A 15,506-nucleotide genomic window follows, 5' to 3' on the forward strand; every position below is an offset into this window, starting at 1 on the left:
TAGGTTCCAGTGGGGACTCCCTCCCACCATCCCTCCAGGGCCAGCTTCTCTCGGCTGCACCCGCACCACCCTGGGGACAGGGGTTCTTCCCCCACACAGTCATTTCGTCCAGGGTGCAGCCACCTCCCCGGGTGCCAGCACATAACTGTCCTGTCACTTTGGAGACTGAGAACCTCTCTCCCCTTTTGAATGAGCTCCTCATCCCCGACCCGCAGACCGGGAACCAAAGGTCTGGGTGCTGACCCGCTGCTCTGCCCAGAGAACCCGTGTGACAGAGGGTCCAGCTCTGATGCAGGTGAAGGTGCTTTTCTCTCACGGGGATGGGCGTCCCCCCAGTTATCGTGAAGCATCCACCTTCCTGCAGGTTGATAGGGGCACAAAATGGGAGGGAGCTGTAAAGATCAGTTTTGTGGCAGGAATGCAAGAGACAAAATAGTCAATAACCAGCGTCTAACACCCCAAATGGGAGTTTTGCGCCCGCAGTCAGACAGTAGGTTTGAAAGCCAGACCCTGCTCAAAGAAGAGGTTTTGGGGTCCTTTCAAAAGCTCCCATGTGACTCTCCAGCTGCCATGGATCATGTTAGGGAGGGTCCCAGCTGGAGGGCAGCGGAGGAGATGGGGGGGGACGGGGACACACAGGCCCCCTGCTCACAGCCGCGCACACGCCCTCCCTGCCCACCCTCGAGGGCAGGGGCGTGCAAAGATCCTGGAGAGGTCTGGGGAGCCCAGATACGCCAGGGGGGCAGCTGGAAACCCCTAGAAGAGCCACTCGTGTCAGTCTTCTCTGCCCCCTCCCCCTCCCGACGCTGCCGTGAGGTCTCCGGTCACCCTGCCCAGCGAGGTCCCCAGCGCCCATCTCGCAGAGGAGCGGGAGTAGAAAGAAGACATCTGGGAGAGCGGGCATCTCACCCAAATCCTCTCTGTGACTGCGGGAGACCAATGTCCCTGCACTGGACACAAGTTGAGAAGCCCTCCCTCAATTTTCCAGCGGAAGAGGCCTCGCAGAGAACTTCTGGTTAATCGCTATGAAATAAAACTGCATTAAGAATTCTGTGACCTGTGGCCCCAGAACCCTCAGTGACCGCCCCAGGGGAGGACGTGTCACTCCCGGGCGCAGAGGAAAGAGCCCCAAGTTCATGACGCTCCCACCACAGCCTGGAGCAGAACCAACCCAGCACTCTGACAGCCTCGGGGTGGATGGGGGCTCGGGGCCCGGGTGCTTGTCTGTCAGCCTGTAACAGGCAACCACCAACACGGTCGCCTACGACCCACGCTTATTATCTCACAGTTCCCGTGGGTCAGGAATCTGGGCACAGCCTAATGGGTCCTGTGCTCAGGGTCTCACAGGCTGCGGTCAAGGTGTCGGCAGGGCTGCATCCCTTCTGGAGCCCAAGGTCCACTGCAAGTTCATGTAATCTTGGTGGAACCCAGTCCTTTGCTGTTGTAGGACTGAAGTCCCATTTTGCTACTGGCTGCCAGTCAGAGGGCACTCTCAGCTCTTAGAGGCCCCCATAAAAGCGACAAGCCCCCAGGCGCTCTCACACACGGCAGCTTGCTTCCTCGAGGCCATCAGGATCTCTCTCTGACTTCCAGACCCATGATCACAGGCCTCACCTGATTAGGTCAGGCCCACCGGGCACAATCTCCCTTTCCTTCACTCAGAGTCAGCTGATGAGGGACCTTAGTTACATCTGCAAAAAACCTCTTCCCCTTTGGCATGTACTATGACCTAATCTCAAGGTGGCATCATTGTATCCAGGCCCTGGGCACCCTCAAAGGAGGGGATTATCCAGCATGTGGACACCTGGGGTGGGAATCTCGGGAGCCATCTAGAATCCTGTCTGCCTCGGATCCGAGCCGGAGCACACAGAGGGAGGGCACTGCTTCCCCCACCAGGTGACGCAGAGGGAAAGCACACCACTGGCAGGTGGCGAGAACCACCCCCGGGGCCTGGACTCAGGCCAGTCCCAAACAGCCGACCTCTTCTCACCTCGAAAGGCCCAGGGGCACCATGAGAGGCCAGGACTCAGATACTCAGGAGGGCCTGGGGGCTGATTGCTTCTGTGGTCTTAGGGTCACCCTGCACAGCTGTCATTTGGGTGGGTTTTTCCCTGAAACCTGTGGGTTCCTCCTGCAGAGACCTTGGCAAGTCACTCCCCTCTCGACACCTGTTTTCTCACCTCTAAGGTGAGGGAGTTCCCTTCACCTCTGGCCTCTGTGATTTGGTCTCAGGGCACAGAGAGCAAAGCCAGGGGCACTCATGCTTAAATCAGAGGAGGCTTTCCCGTGAGGTTGTGTGAGTGAGGCTCGGGGACAAACGAAGTCCCTGGTGGGGAGGATGGAGACTTAGAACACAGACCTTCTCACCCCACTGAGACCTGCACCCCAGAATTATCACTGCTTATGGTGGAAATTAATCAAAGACGGTACATAAGCAGCTTGCTTACGTGACCAAAATTAATATTATTTTTATATGGCTGTACCAACTTTTAACTTTCTCTCTTGGCATTTGTCAACTTTCCTGTATTGACATTAACAGGAAGAATTTCCACCGCACCAATTAATCAGGCCACAGATTCAGACACGTACACTCATGGGCACATTCCCCCTTCAAAAGAAATGCAAAATTACAGAATTTTGGAGCTGAAGGGGCCCCTGGGGACTATCTGGCCTGAGCACCCAGTGGCTGAAGAACCCAGCAACAGCCCTGCTGACTCATGTCCCAGTCCCTGCTCAGATATCCACGGTGGATTCTAGATTCTAGGATTTGAAATCCTGAGACAGTTCAAACATCAGCCTTTTGTAACTTCCCGCCTGTTTGTCCTCCTGGGGTCACTTGGTGAATGCCTGACCCACTGCTGCATAAACATTTCTGAGATTTTTGAAGCTGTTATCAGGGCTTGTAACCAACACTGCCAACTGTCCGCCCAGACCTCCTTGTAAAAGGACCCCCCATGGCTCAGATGATCAACACAGCTTTCCAGTAGATGTGCCCAGTGACCCACTCTAGGGATTTGGGGGAAGAGGCGCCTCCTCTTCCTCCTTGAGGCCGCCTTGCTGGGCTGTAGCTAAGGATCGATCTCATAGTGTGATAGCTATCTGAGGTGCAGATCTTCCAGAATGTTCTTATCTCCTAAGGCCTTTGAGATAAGCAGGAATGACCTCCAGCCTTGCCCCGAAACCTGCACCCTCACTTATCTCAATGGAAAATTCCAGCAGGGGTTTCTGAACACCAAGTGAAATTCCTCAGCTCAACAATCAGTTCAGTGCATGGCTGCCAGCCAGACTGGGCAGAGCAGAGGGGAGGAAAGCAAATGAAGCAAAGCCCTGCCCCGGGGTGCCCAGGGCTGCAGGGATGGGACAGGGACCACACCGAGGAAGGGGGCTGCCCTGGTTCAGACACGGTCCACAGGGGCAGAGGGCGCAGGCAGAGGAGACACCCCGCTTGGCCGGAGGGAAGAGAGATGGGTATTTCCAGGGGGAAATACTGACACACAGATGGACAGACGGATGAGAAACTTATGCACTGGCCCAGAGAAGGAAAGGCTTTCCCAGCCCCAGAGGTAGTGTGAGCACAGCGCGAGCCCTAGAACCCCGCACTAGGGGGCGCTAGAGGAGACCGCCAGCGAGTGCAGTCTGGGGTGGGTAGCCGGGGTGAGGGTGGAGAGGCCTTGTCCAATTCCATAAAGACTATAAACATAGCAAACCAGCGTAGGTACTCTTTATTGAGCACAGACGATGCACCAACACTGTGCTAAGTCCTTAACTCAGAGTCTCTGATTTCATCCTCATCCTCACAGCAACCCCAGCCTGTAGGCCACTCCCCAGAGGGCCCTCTGCTGGCCTCCTTCCAGCCGTGCCTTCCTCATGGGAGCGGAGTCCATGGAACCAAGCGACATGACTACTTAAAACCCGTGCCCCTGACTTCTAGATTCTGAGATGGCAGAAGTCCCTAGTAGACCTAAGCCCACTTCCCTGCAGGCCTCGGGGCTGGGTCTGGCCCCGCAAAGCAAACCACGCCACCAGTGTGTGCACCCAGGCCAGGAGGCAGCGGCCGGTGGGCAGAGGGGTTGGAGATGCAGAAAGACTTGATACATAAAGAACTCAGTCTGCTCCCAGATCAGGGATTGACATCCTGAAGCTGACACTGCCCCTAACCCCACCTCATTCAGTTCAATGAGTTACCATTTCCTGAATATGCTTGATAAAACATGTAACAATCTAACTGTACATCATAGCCTGGGGCTTAAGAACCTAGGCGTCATTTCTTGTCTCAGGGGGACACTATGTTTTAACTTCCAAGTACACCACTTGTAAATAAATGTTTTGAGTGCAGCTGCCAACGGGCGGAACATTTATTAGTGTGAACACATTTCCCATCCCATCTTTCCCACTGTATACCTTAGAGCAGCGGTCCCCAAACTTTTTGGCACCAGGGACTGGTTACATGGAAGACAATTTTTCCATGGATGGTGGGGGGTTGTGGGGGGGATGGTTCAGGCGGTAATGCAAGTGATGCAGAGCCATGGGGAGCGGTGGGGAGCAATGGGGAGCGATGGGGAGCAATGGGGAGTGGTGGGGAGCGATGGGGAGCGATGGGGAGCGATGGGGAGCCATGGGGAGCCATGGGGAGTGATGGGAAGTGATGGGGAGCCATGGGGAGCCATGGGGAGCCGTGGGTAGCGATGGGGAGCAGTGGGGAGCGATGCGGAGCAATGGGGAGAGATGGGGAGCGATGGGGAGCGATGGGGAGAGATGGGGAGCAATGGGGAGCCATGGGGAGTGATGGGGAGTGATGGGGAGCAGTGAGGAGAGATGGGGAGCGATGGGGAGAGATGGGGAGCGATGGGAAGCGATGGGGAGTGATGGGGAGCGATGGGGAGCGATGGGGAGTGATGGGGAGCAGTGGGGAGCAATGGGCAGTGATGGGGAGTGGTGGGGAGCCATGGGGAGCCATGGGGAGCCATGGGGAGCAATGGGGAGTGATGGGGAGCAATGGGGAGCCATGGGGAGCCATGGGGAGCGATGGGGAGTGATGGGGAGCAATGGGGAGTGATGGGGAGAGGTGGGGAGCAATGGGGAGCCATGGAGAGTGATGGGGAGTGATGGGGAGCAATGGGGAAACATGGGGAGCCATGGGGAGCGATGGGGGGCGATGGGGAGCCATGGGGAGCCATGGGGAGCCGTGGGGAGCAGTGGGGAGAGATGGGGAGCGATGGGGAGAGATGGGGAGCAATAGGGAGCCATGGGGAGCCATGGGGGGCGATGGGGGGCGATGGGGAGCGATGGGGAGCGATGGGGAGTGATGGGGAGAGATGGGGAGCAGTGGGGAGAAATGGGGAGGATGGGGAGTGATGGGGAGCCATGGGGAGCGATGGGGAGCAATGGGGAGCAAGGGGGAGCAATGGGGAGCGATGGGGAGAGATGGAGAGGGATGGGGAGCCATGGGGAGCCATGGGGAGCGATGGGGAGCCATGGGGAGCAATGGGGAGCGATGGGGAGAGATGGAGAGGGATGGGGAGCCATGGGGAGCCATGGGGAGCGATGGGGAGCCATGGGGAGCCATGGGGAGAGATGGGGAGAGATGGAGAGCAGTGGGGAGTAGCTGTAAATACAGATGAAGCTTCGCTCACTCACCTGCCGCTCACCTCCTGCTGTGCAGCCTGGTTCCCAAGGCCATGGACCAGTCCTGGTCCTTGGCCCAGGCGTTGGGGACCCCTCCCTCAAAGGGAATTCTGTCTTTGCCTTCTCTGCTTCCTCCCTCACCCTGCCTTCCATGGAGCCTATTTCCGGGCCAGCCTGACTCCAGGCCTTACGGGGCTGACTTGGGAAAGTGGATAGTGAGGCATGGGACTCGCAAGGAAGGAAAGAGGTAGGGACCCACCCCCTGCAGGGCAAAGTGAGCCAATATATCTTTTCCATACTTTGATTTTCAGCCTGTCTTCATGCTTAAAGTATATCTCTTAGAAATATTATACAGAGCTGAGTATTAACTTTTTGATCCTGTCTGCCTTCCAGTTTAGCGTCTGGTCTGTCTACCTTTAATATAATTATTGATAGCGTTCTGCTTAAGTCTGCCATCTTGCCAGTTTGTTTTCTGTTTGTTTCCTCTGTTCTTTTTCCTCTGTCCTTCTCCTTTTGATTTAATCAAGTACTTTTACTATTCTATTCCATCTTCTTTACTGGTTTTTTAAGTACATTAGATTGTATTTTTCAGTTCTATGGTTTCCATTTGGTTCTTTTCTAGAATCTCTAAATCTCTCCTGAAATTCGCCACTTCTTCACTCACTATATGCATCCTTCCCTACAGGTTCTTTACCATGTTCACCATAGTATTTTAGACTCCTTATCTACTAATTCCAACATATGGTTAGTTTGTGGGTCTTTTCCTACTGATTGGTTGTTTTGTGTTTTTCTTGACCATGGGTCACATTTTCCTGATTCTCCATATGTCTGGGAATTGTTATAGTGTATCAGATATTGTGAATGGTGTGTTGCTGAGATTCTGGATTCTTTTCCTTTGAAAAGTGTTGAGCTGATTCTAGAAGCCAGTTAAATTACTGTGGATCATCTTGAACTTGTGGAAACTTTGCTTTACACCTTGTTGGGGAGCTTGGTTTGCCTTTAATCCTAGGGTGAATCTTACTGCTGGCACGTAGTCTTTGTTCCTAAGCTGAGGCCCTTCTGGGGTTTCAGTGGAAAGTCTGAGGGGTCCACCAGGCCCCTCTACTCTGCAGAACTTAAACTCTAAACTCACTCCCCCCTGCAGAAAGAGGGCAGCAGCTGAAATCTCTGCTCAGCTCTTTAAACCTTACAGGCATTGTTTTCCTCTGGGTTTCTTGAAGCCTCACCTGTGTATGAGCTCTTGAGGGGTCAGTTAAGGATTTGAGGAGCATTAATATGCAATATTTTGGACCTCCCTTCTTTTTAAGATTTCACCTCTGCATCCAACAACAGCAGAATACACATGTTTCTCAAGCTCACATGGAACGTTCACTGAGATAGACCACATTCTGGGTCATAAAACACATCTTAACAAATTTAACATAATAGAATTCATATAGTGTCTGCTCTCAGACCACAGTGGAATTAAAATAGACATTAATAACTGGAAAATCTCCAAATTCATAGAGATTAAACAACATACTGCTAAATAACACATGAGTCAAAGAAGAAATCACAATAGAAATTTCAAAAGATATTTAACAAGATGAAAATGAAAACACAGCTTATCAAAATTGTGGGGTGCAGTGAAAGTAGTGCTTAGAGGGAAATTTATAGAATTGAATGCATATATTAGAAAAGAAGACTGAAAATCGATAATCTAAGTTTCCACCTTAGAAACTAGAAAAAGAAGAGCAAATTGAATACAAAGTTAGCAGAAGAAACAATGAGAGCAGAAATCAATGAAATTGAAAATTAGAAATCAATAGAAAAAAGTCAAAGAAACCAAAAGCCTCTAGCCAGGCTGAGAAAAATGAAAGAACAAATAAGTCACTAATATTGGAAATGAAAGAGCGGACATCACTCAGATCCCATGGATATTTAACAATAATAAAAGAGTGCTATGAACGACTCTATGCCCACAAATTTGGTAACCTAGATGAAATGGACCAGTTCCTTGAAAAATCCAGTGTGCCAAAACTCACACAAGAAGAAATAAACAATCTAAATAGGCCTATAGTTATTATAAAGAAGTTGAATCAATAATTAATAATCTTGCAAAACAGAAAGCTCCAGGCCCAGATGCGTTCACTTGTAAATTCTACCAAGCATGTAAGGAAGAAATTATACCAATTCTCTACAATCTCTTTCAGAGGATAGAATCAGAGGAAGTACTTCCTAATTCATCCTATGAGGCCAGCATTATCCTAATACCAAAACCAAAGATATTACAAGAAAACTACAGACCAATATCTCTTCTGAACATAGATGCAAAAATCCTCACCAAAATATTCTCAAATGAAATCCAACAATGATAAAAAGAATTATACACCATGACCAAGTGGGATTTATCCCAGGTGTGCAAGGCTGGTTCAACATTCAAGAATCAGTTAATGTAATTCATCACATCAAGACGCTAAAAAAGAAAAATCGCATGATCATATCAGTAGATGCAGAAAAAGCATTTACAAATTCCAACTCCCATTCCTGACAAAAACTCTCAGTAAACCAAGATTTCACCCCTCATTTTCCAGCCACTCAGGCAGCCAAACTCCATCCTCCGACTTCTTAGACCTGTAAGTTCTAACTGCCCCTCCCTGAGCAGACCAGGAAGGGCCCTCCCCCTCTGAGGAACGTCCCATTCACATGGATCTCATCCAGATCAGTTCCCTTCCTTCAAGGGTCAAATCCCCTGCAGTTTTTGCTTCTCACATCACTCTCCAGTGTTCTGAAACAGTGTTTTACGTTTTATCCATTATCGTTGCTTTTGGGGGGAGATTAGTCCAGTAAAAGCTCCTGCACAGTTACTAGGACTGGAATTTCCCCTGGAGTCACTTTTTTTTTTTTTTTTTTTTTGGCAGTACGCGGGCCTCTCACTGCTGTGGCCTCTCCCGTTGCGGAGCACAGGCTCCGGACGCGCAGGCTCAGCGGCCGTGGCTCACGGGCCCAGGCGCTCCGCGGCATGTGGGATCTTCCCGGATCAGGGCACGAACCCGTGTCCCCTGCATCGGCAGGCGGACTCTCAACCACTGCGCCAACAGAGACGCCCTGGAATCACTTTTATAAGTACCTTTAGTTGTTGGATTGTATTTGTTTAAGGGGGAAACCAAGCTGTGATTGGGCCATGGGGTGCTGGGACTTAGGTAGGTTAAACACCTATTTATGGGGACTGGCTCCATACACAGACTCCTTCACTGAAGGAGAGTTGAGACACTTCCAGAAACTGCCACTGAGAACGTACGTTTTTCTGGGGAGTAAACTGGGAATATGTACCTATGGGCTGGACAATAATACAGCCTTTGACTCAGCTTCTTCCCCACACGCAGAAAGCACCTAGGACCCGGAGGGCAGAATTGAGGAAACGATTCAGTTCTTTAGTTCATCGGCTGATTTTAGCTACACTTCATGCTGACAGTAAAATTACTCACCCTCCTGCCCAGCCGGCTGTGATGCACACAAGGCAGCCTTGGGAAAACGCAAAGCTGACAGCGTAGGAAGTGTGGAGGAGGGGCAGGAATTCAGCTCGATTTAGATACACGTGTGAGACGTGAGCTCCTTATATCTAAGGGCTGTCTGAGCCCCAGGCTGTTGGGCTTCCTTTCCTTTTCCGGTGGTTCCTCAGCTTTCACTGAGATTCCCTGGCTGACCTCCCTAAGGAAGAGGCTCTGGAATAGACCTTCTCAGCACCCACTTACCCCTGACCCTCCCAAGCTCAGAGGCTCATTGGAGGGGTCACATTCTACTCCTGAGGAGCCTTGGGTGGTGTGACCAACAGCAGAGGCCACAGGCTGTTGTGCCCACGTTCTCAGCCAGGGCAAGCAAGCGGGCGAGGCAAGGGGGACTCAGCCAGGATGCTCTTGGTCATGTCCAGAGGCAGCCAGGCAGGAGTAAAGGAAGATCCAGACATTGGGAAAACGCATCTCCCATAAAAAGTGGAGAAATAGCACTTTGTCCACCCAACCTTTGTGTCGGCCGATCGGTTCCCTCTGAGGCTGAGAGAAGGAAGCTGTTTCAGGCCTCTCCCCTGCCTCGGGGGGCGTGCTGCAACCTTCGCCATTCTTTGGCTTGTATTATAGAAGCATCACCTCCATCTCTGGCTCCATCCTCAGGAGGCCTTCTCCCCGTGATTGTGTGTCTGTGTCCAAACTTCCCCTTTGATAAGGACACCTGTCATATGGGTCCATGGCCCACCCTAACGAACTCACCGCAACCTGATGACCTCTGTAAAGACCCTCTCTCCAAATGAGGTCACATTTTGAGGCGCTGGGGCTTAGGACTTCAACATTTGAATTCTTGAGGGACACAATTCAACTCATAACACCTTGGACGTCATAAATACTCATGAGAAGGTCAACCAACGTGCTTTTGTGTAGGTCTGTTTCTGTGAAAAGCAATTCGGGCATTTGCCCCAGGCCTGGTCCTTTGGGGGTTCCTGAATCAAGAAGAGGCCTTTGGACTCCAGACGACTGTACTGCGTTGAAGAGTGTCCCCCAAATTTGTGTCCAAGGAACATCAAGGATTCCCAGTAACCACCGGAAGCCAGGAGAGTGGCATGGAACAGATTGTCCTCAGAGCTTCCAGAAGGAACCAACCCTACCCACACCTTGACTTCCAAGCCTCCAGGACTGTGAGACCACAAATTTCTGTTGTTTTAAGCCCTCCAGTCTGTGGAGGTTTGTTACATCAGCCCCCGGACACCAGTACAGAACTTAGCCCAGTGCAGTACCCGTGCCCTTTGGGAGGTTAATAGTCCGACACAGAACATCAGGCCAGTCCTGGAGTCTTCCGGAGCACAGCCCTGAGTGTCTGCACAGGTCACACTCTGTGATACTAGCCCCCCGTTAGACCCCCACCTGGGCCCCAGGTGACAGAGGCTGTGCACAAAGTTTACCCAGCAGAGGTAATGCTGGTAACACGGATGCACACTCACTATGTTAGCTCCAAGTGACTAAGACAGTTTAGTCTCTGGTTAAGCATTTGGCCACAACAGCAGAAACCAAGAAGGCAGGCAGAGAGAAGGAAGAGGGCAGTGGAGTTGTGACAGAGCGGCACTCCAGAGAGGCGGCCGACTGTAATTTGGTCCCTGGAACGGCAGAGAACCCTGAATCACTTCAGTCCTGCTCCCATGAGATCTGCTGTGTGGCCAGCATTCCCTGCCACTGACATCTTCGTCACTCTTAACAGCTGAAGAATTGGCAACACAGAGTCCCTGCCCTGCTGGCTGAACGCGGAGTGGCGGGCGGTGGTGTAGGCTGAGCTGGTGCCGCAAAGCCCCGTGGGAGACAGGGGGCACCGGGCACCAGGCACCAGGCACCATGCACCGGGGACCGGGCACCAGGCACCAGGCAGGGGTCCTCGCCTGGAGATCACCTCCCCAACCTCCAGCAGGGGTGGGGCTCCCCATGGCCGCCCAGCTCCCTCCACCCACTCTGCGGACAGGGGAACCCCCGGAGCAGTGGGGCTCCCACCTCTCACCCCTGAAGCTGCAACCTCCCCCCGGTAGAGGCCAGTCTAGGGCCCACCTGTCCTCCGCCTGGCCCTCCCCACTGAGGAGAGAAAAATACAGCTCGGCAAGCACAGAGAGAGGTTCAGGGCATGGCCTTGGTGTCTGACAGACTGGGGTTGGCGATTGCTCTAACCTTTGCTGGTTGTGTGACTTTGGCAGGTCACATGAGCTCTCCGAACCTCAGTTCCTCCATCTGTAAAAGATGAATAGGTCCAGTGGTTAGGACTCCGTGCTTCCAATGCAGGGGGCAAGATTTCACACCCTGGTCGGGGAACTAAGATCCCACGTGCCGTGCACAGCGACCATAAATAAATTAATTAATTAAAGTGCTTATTCTTTAAAAAAAAAAAAAAAGAACAAAGTTGGGCCTTAGCCACAGGAAGTTGTGAGTACTGAAATATCAGGTTTGGATAAGACCCAGCACAGAGCCTAAAAAATGCACTCAAGAGGGGATTTTTTTTTTTTTTTTTTTTTTGCGGTACACGGGCCTCTCACTGTTGTGGCTTCTCCCATTGCGGAGCACAGGCTCCGGACGCGCAGGTTCAGTGGCCATGGCTCACGGGCCCAGCCGCTCCGCGGCATGTGAGATCTTCCTGGACTGGGGCACGAACCCGTGTCCCCTGCATCGGCAGGCGGACTCTCAACCACTGCGCCACAAGGGAAGCCTAAGAGGGGATTATTTTTTTTATATTTCTTTTTTTTTAATAAATTAATTTTATTTTATTTTATGTATTTATTATTTTTGGCTGCATTGGGTCTTTGTTGCTGCACGCGGGCTTTCTCTAGTTGTGGCGAGCGGGGACTACTCTTCATTGCGGAGCACGGGCTTCTCATAGCAGTGGCTTCTCTTGTTGCAGAGTACGGGCTCTAGGCATGCAGACTCAGTAGTTGTGGCACACAGGCTCAGTAGTTGCGGCACGCAGGCTCAGTAGTTGTGGCGCACGGGCTTAGTTGCTCCGCGGTATGTGGGATCTTCCCAGACCAGGGCTCGAACCCATGCCCCCTGAATTGGCAGGCGGCTCCTTAACCACTGTGCCACGAGGGAAGTCCCGAAAGGGGGTTTTGAAAACAGTTTTTTTGGTTGCAAGTTACCAAACCAATTCAAGCTAGCTGGAGTAAAAGGAATTTTATTAGATAGCTACTGAGGTTGTTCATGGAAGCGGAGGGCAGCCAGGCCTGGAACCAGTAAATGAAGAGCTGTCACCCCCAGGGGGTCCTCTCTGCATCCCCCATCTCTTGTCTGCTTCTCTGCACTCACAGCAGCCCGCGGTTCTGGAATTGACAAGGGACCAGCCCTGCCTGACCGTCAGTCTCTCCCCCTCTTCTTCCCAAAGTCCCACACGGTCACCCAGAGCCCATCAACGGTTGAGGAAGCTGGAGGAGGTGGATGAGGGTGGGGGACCGTGAACAAACATGGTGGAAGGAGGAAGCTCTGAGCAGAAGGGGGCCTCATGAGGAGGACGGGTCCCCTGCCGAGTGATGGCTGTCACATTAATAATTACCATTAAACTGCCCCACACGGCCTACAAACTCCAGAGCACAACAACCAATCTGCTCTCGTATTGTTTCATCTCCTCAGAGCAGGTGTGCCTAAAATGCATGCTGATTCCAGAGAGGAAATATGCCCGAGCCTGTCCAGAAAGCCACTGCTATGGACTAAATATCTGTACCCCCGTGAAAAATTCATGTGTTGAAACCTAATCCCCAGTGTGATGGTGTTGGGTGGTGGGGCCTTTGGGAAGGGATTAGGTCATGAGGGCGGAGGATTAGTGTCCTTATAAAAGAGGCCCCAGAGAGAGCGCCCATCCCCTCCACCCTGTGAGGACACAGTGAGAAGATGACGGTCTTTGAACCAGGAAGCGGACCCCACCAGCCACTACACCTGCCAGCACCATGATCTTGGACTTCCCAGCCTCCAGGACAGTGAAAAATAAATGCCTGTTGTCTATAAGTCACCCAGTCAGTGGTGTCCTCTTGCAGCCCGAATGGATGGAGGCAGCCACAGAAAGCTCCAGTGAGGCACCCAGCTCAGTGGATGAACCTCTCTGTTGCAAACTCTCAACTGGAAGAGCCCTTGGCCTCCGTCTTGTCAGACTGTACTCTGTTATCCCCAAAGTGGGCTCTGTGAATTCTAGACCTGTGATGTGTTTCCAGGGCAAGGGTCCAAGGTCAGATGGGTTTGGAATGACTATTCCCTGCAATCCCTTCTCGGAGACTCAATGCCATCTGTACACAGAAGACCCCGAGAAGCCCCTGTATTGCAACCTGTTCAACTTTGTTTAAACCAGCATTTCCCACATTTACTGGAGCCCATACACATTTTTCATGGAGCAGCTATTATCATGCCTCGGAATTAGTGGTCCATGAAACACACATGGGGGAAAACTCGCCCAGCCCCATACCAGCCCCTCCTCGGGGGGGAGAGGAGTCCTTTGGAGGCTCTCCATGCTGGCCAAGGTGTCCCTGTCCTCCCTTGGGGCCTGAGGCTGAGGAGGTCCTTCCTTCCTTCCATTGCACCCACTCCTGTTCCTCGGCCCCCTCGCCCCGGACAGTCCGCTCTGCTCAGCTTCCTCCCATCACGAAGTTCTCCCAGTTGCCTTCTGGATGCTTTGCCTGTGTCCCACTCAAGTTTACTTCCTGAACTAGACCAAACTCCCGAGAGCAGTCCGACCAACACAAGACGAAGCGGACACATCTCTTCTCTTACACAGTAGATCTCAAAACTTATCCTTCATTCTGTGCTTACCAAAAACCTTCCCGAGTCCCCAGAACTGTGTCAGAAACCTACAGGGTCACCAAGAAATACCCTCGGGGAGCTTCCTGTGTACTGAGGAGGCCAAAGAAAACTTCACAAAGTTCAACAACAATATAAAAAGTAAATTATTCATGTCAGCAGTACAATACAGGTTGCAATAAGAATAGAGGGGTATTCCTGTCCTGCCCCTAGGTCCTTGAGGATGTGGGGAGGGGGAAGGGTAAGCTGGGACGAAGTGAGAGAGTGGCATGGACATATAGACACTACCAAACGTAAGGTAGATAGCTAGTGGGAAGCAGCCGCATAGCACAGGGAGATCAGCTCGGTGCTTTGTGACCACCTAGAGGGTGGGATAGGGAGGGTGGGAGGGAGACGCAAGAGGGAGGAGATATGGGGATATATGTATACTAATAGCTGATTCACTTTGTTATACAGCAGAAACTAACACACCATTGCAAAGTAATTATACTCTAATAAAGATTAAAAAAAAAAAGAATAAATGGGTAAGGCCCCCAAGAGTATAAAAGATAATCAGAATCATCAAAAGCACACAGTGCCCACCTCCCCACCCCCATGAAAAGTGCAGCAGATACATTGGAACAGGTGCCAACACGGAAAGTCAGGCAGGGGAAGGCAGATGTCTGATCTGACTCCGTTTCTCTTTCTTCCTCCCCAGGTTTGCTGTGAAGGATTCTTCTCCCTAAATACTGCGGCCTGAGGACACGGTGAGTCTCCCCAGAACATGGCAGAGTACGGAAGACACCTTCCCAGGAGGCAGGATGGGGCGCAGAGGCTGCGGTGAGACTCCACAGCAGACGATTCTTTCCACCAGGAATGGTAGCCATGGAAACCCTGATAACCACAGGAGACGCTGTGATCGAGAGTGAGGAAGGGGGTCTCAAGGACACCGGAAAAGGACCGCCTCACCCTGGGCTCCACCACAGGATGGAGGGTTCCCGCTTGCCTGTTCCCAGGGGACATTCGATAAATACTTATCCAATTGGTGAGTGATGGAGTGAACGGTGGGTAAGTGAAAACCACAAAAGTCAGGCTTCCCCCCTGAAGCAAGGCCAAGCACAGAATTAAAGGGCCACGTGAATGAATGAATAAATGAATGAATGAATGCCCCATTGCCTTTAGGAAATGAAATAATTTGAATATGGAATACATTTTGATAATTTGAAATAAGTTGAATGGATGGTTTCCTCCCCAGCCAGTCTACCCAGAAAGACAAAAGCAAGTTCTTGCTCAAGCCTGGGAAGTGGGAAGTTGATGATGTACCTTCACACATACACACACACACACACACACACACACACACACACACACACACACTCTTACTCACACAAGCAGACCTGTGGACACGTGGCCCTGCTGGTCTCTTCTTTGTTCTCTCCCGGCTTCGCAGGGCCACATCTTTGTGCCCTTATCTGGGCCTGTTCTGGAGGCCTTCCCTCCTTCAGCGATTGGCCCCGACCCAATCCTCAGCCCTGTCCCGCCTCCTCCGGCCCTGCCCCTCCTGCCCATGGCCAGAGGCCTTCCTTCTGGGGAGCTGGCTTCTCATCTCTGTCCCATCAGGGC

At 51.9% G+C, this 15,506-nt stretch overlaps 1 long non-coding RNA gene across 1 annotated transcript; it reads right to left on the reverse strand.

Moving 5' to 3' along the window:
- Positions 1-248: 248 nt before the first annotated feature.
- LOC308621675 lies at positions 249-15,352 on the reverse strand. Its single transcript, XR_014016494.1, has 3 exons — positions 15,271-15,352; positions 11,304-11,363; positions 249-358 (listed from the first exon to the last, which is right to left on the reverse strand). It is a non-coding gene; the product is annotated as an uncharacterized lncRNA (long non-coding RNA).
- Between the last annotated feature and the right edge of the window lie 154 nt (positions 15,353-15,506).

Source organism: Mesoplodon bidens (assembly GCF_964165515.1).
Source record: "Mesoplodon bidens genome assembly, chromosome: 8".
Classification (NCBI taxonomy): domain Eukaryota; kingdom Metazoa; phylum Chordata; class Mammalia; order Artiodactyla; family Ziphiidae; genus Mesoplodon; species Mesoplodon bidens.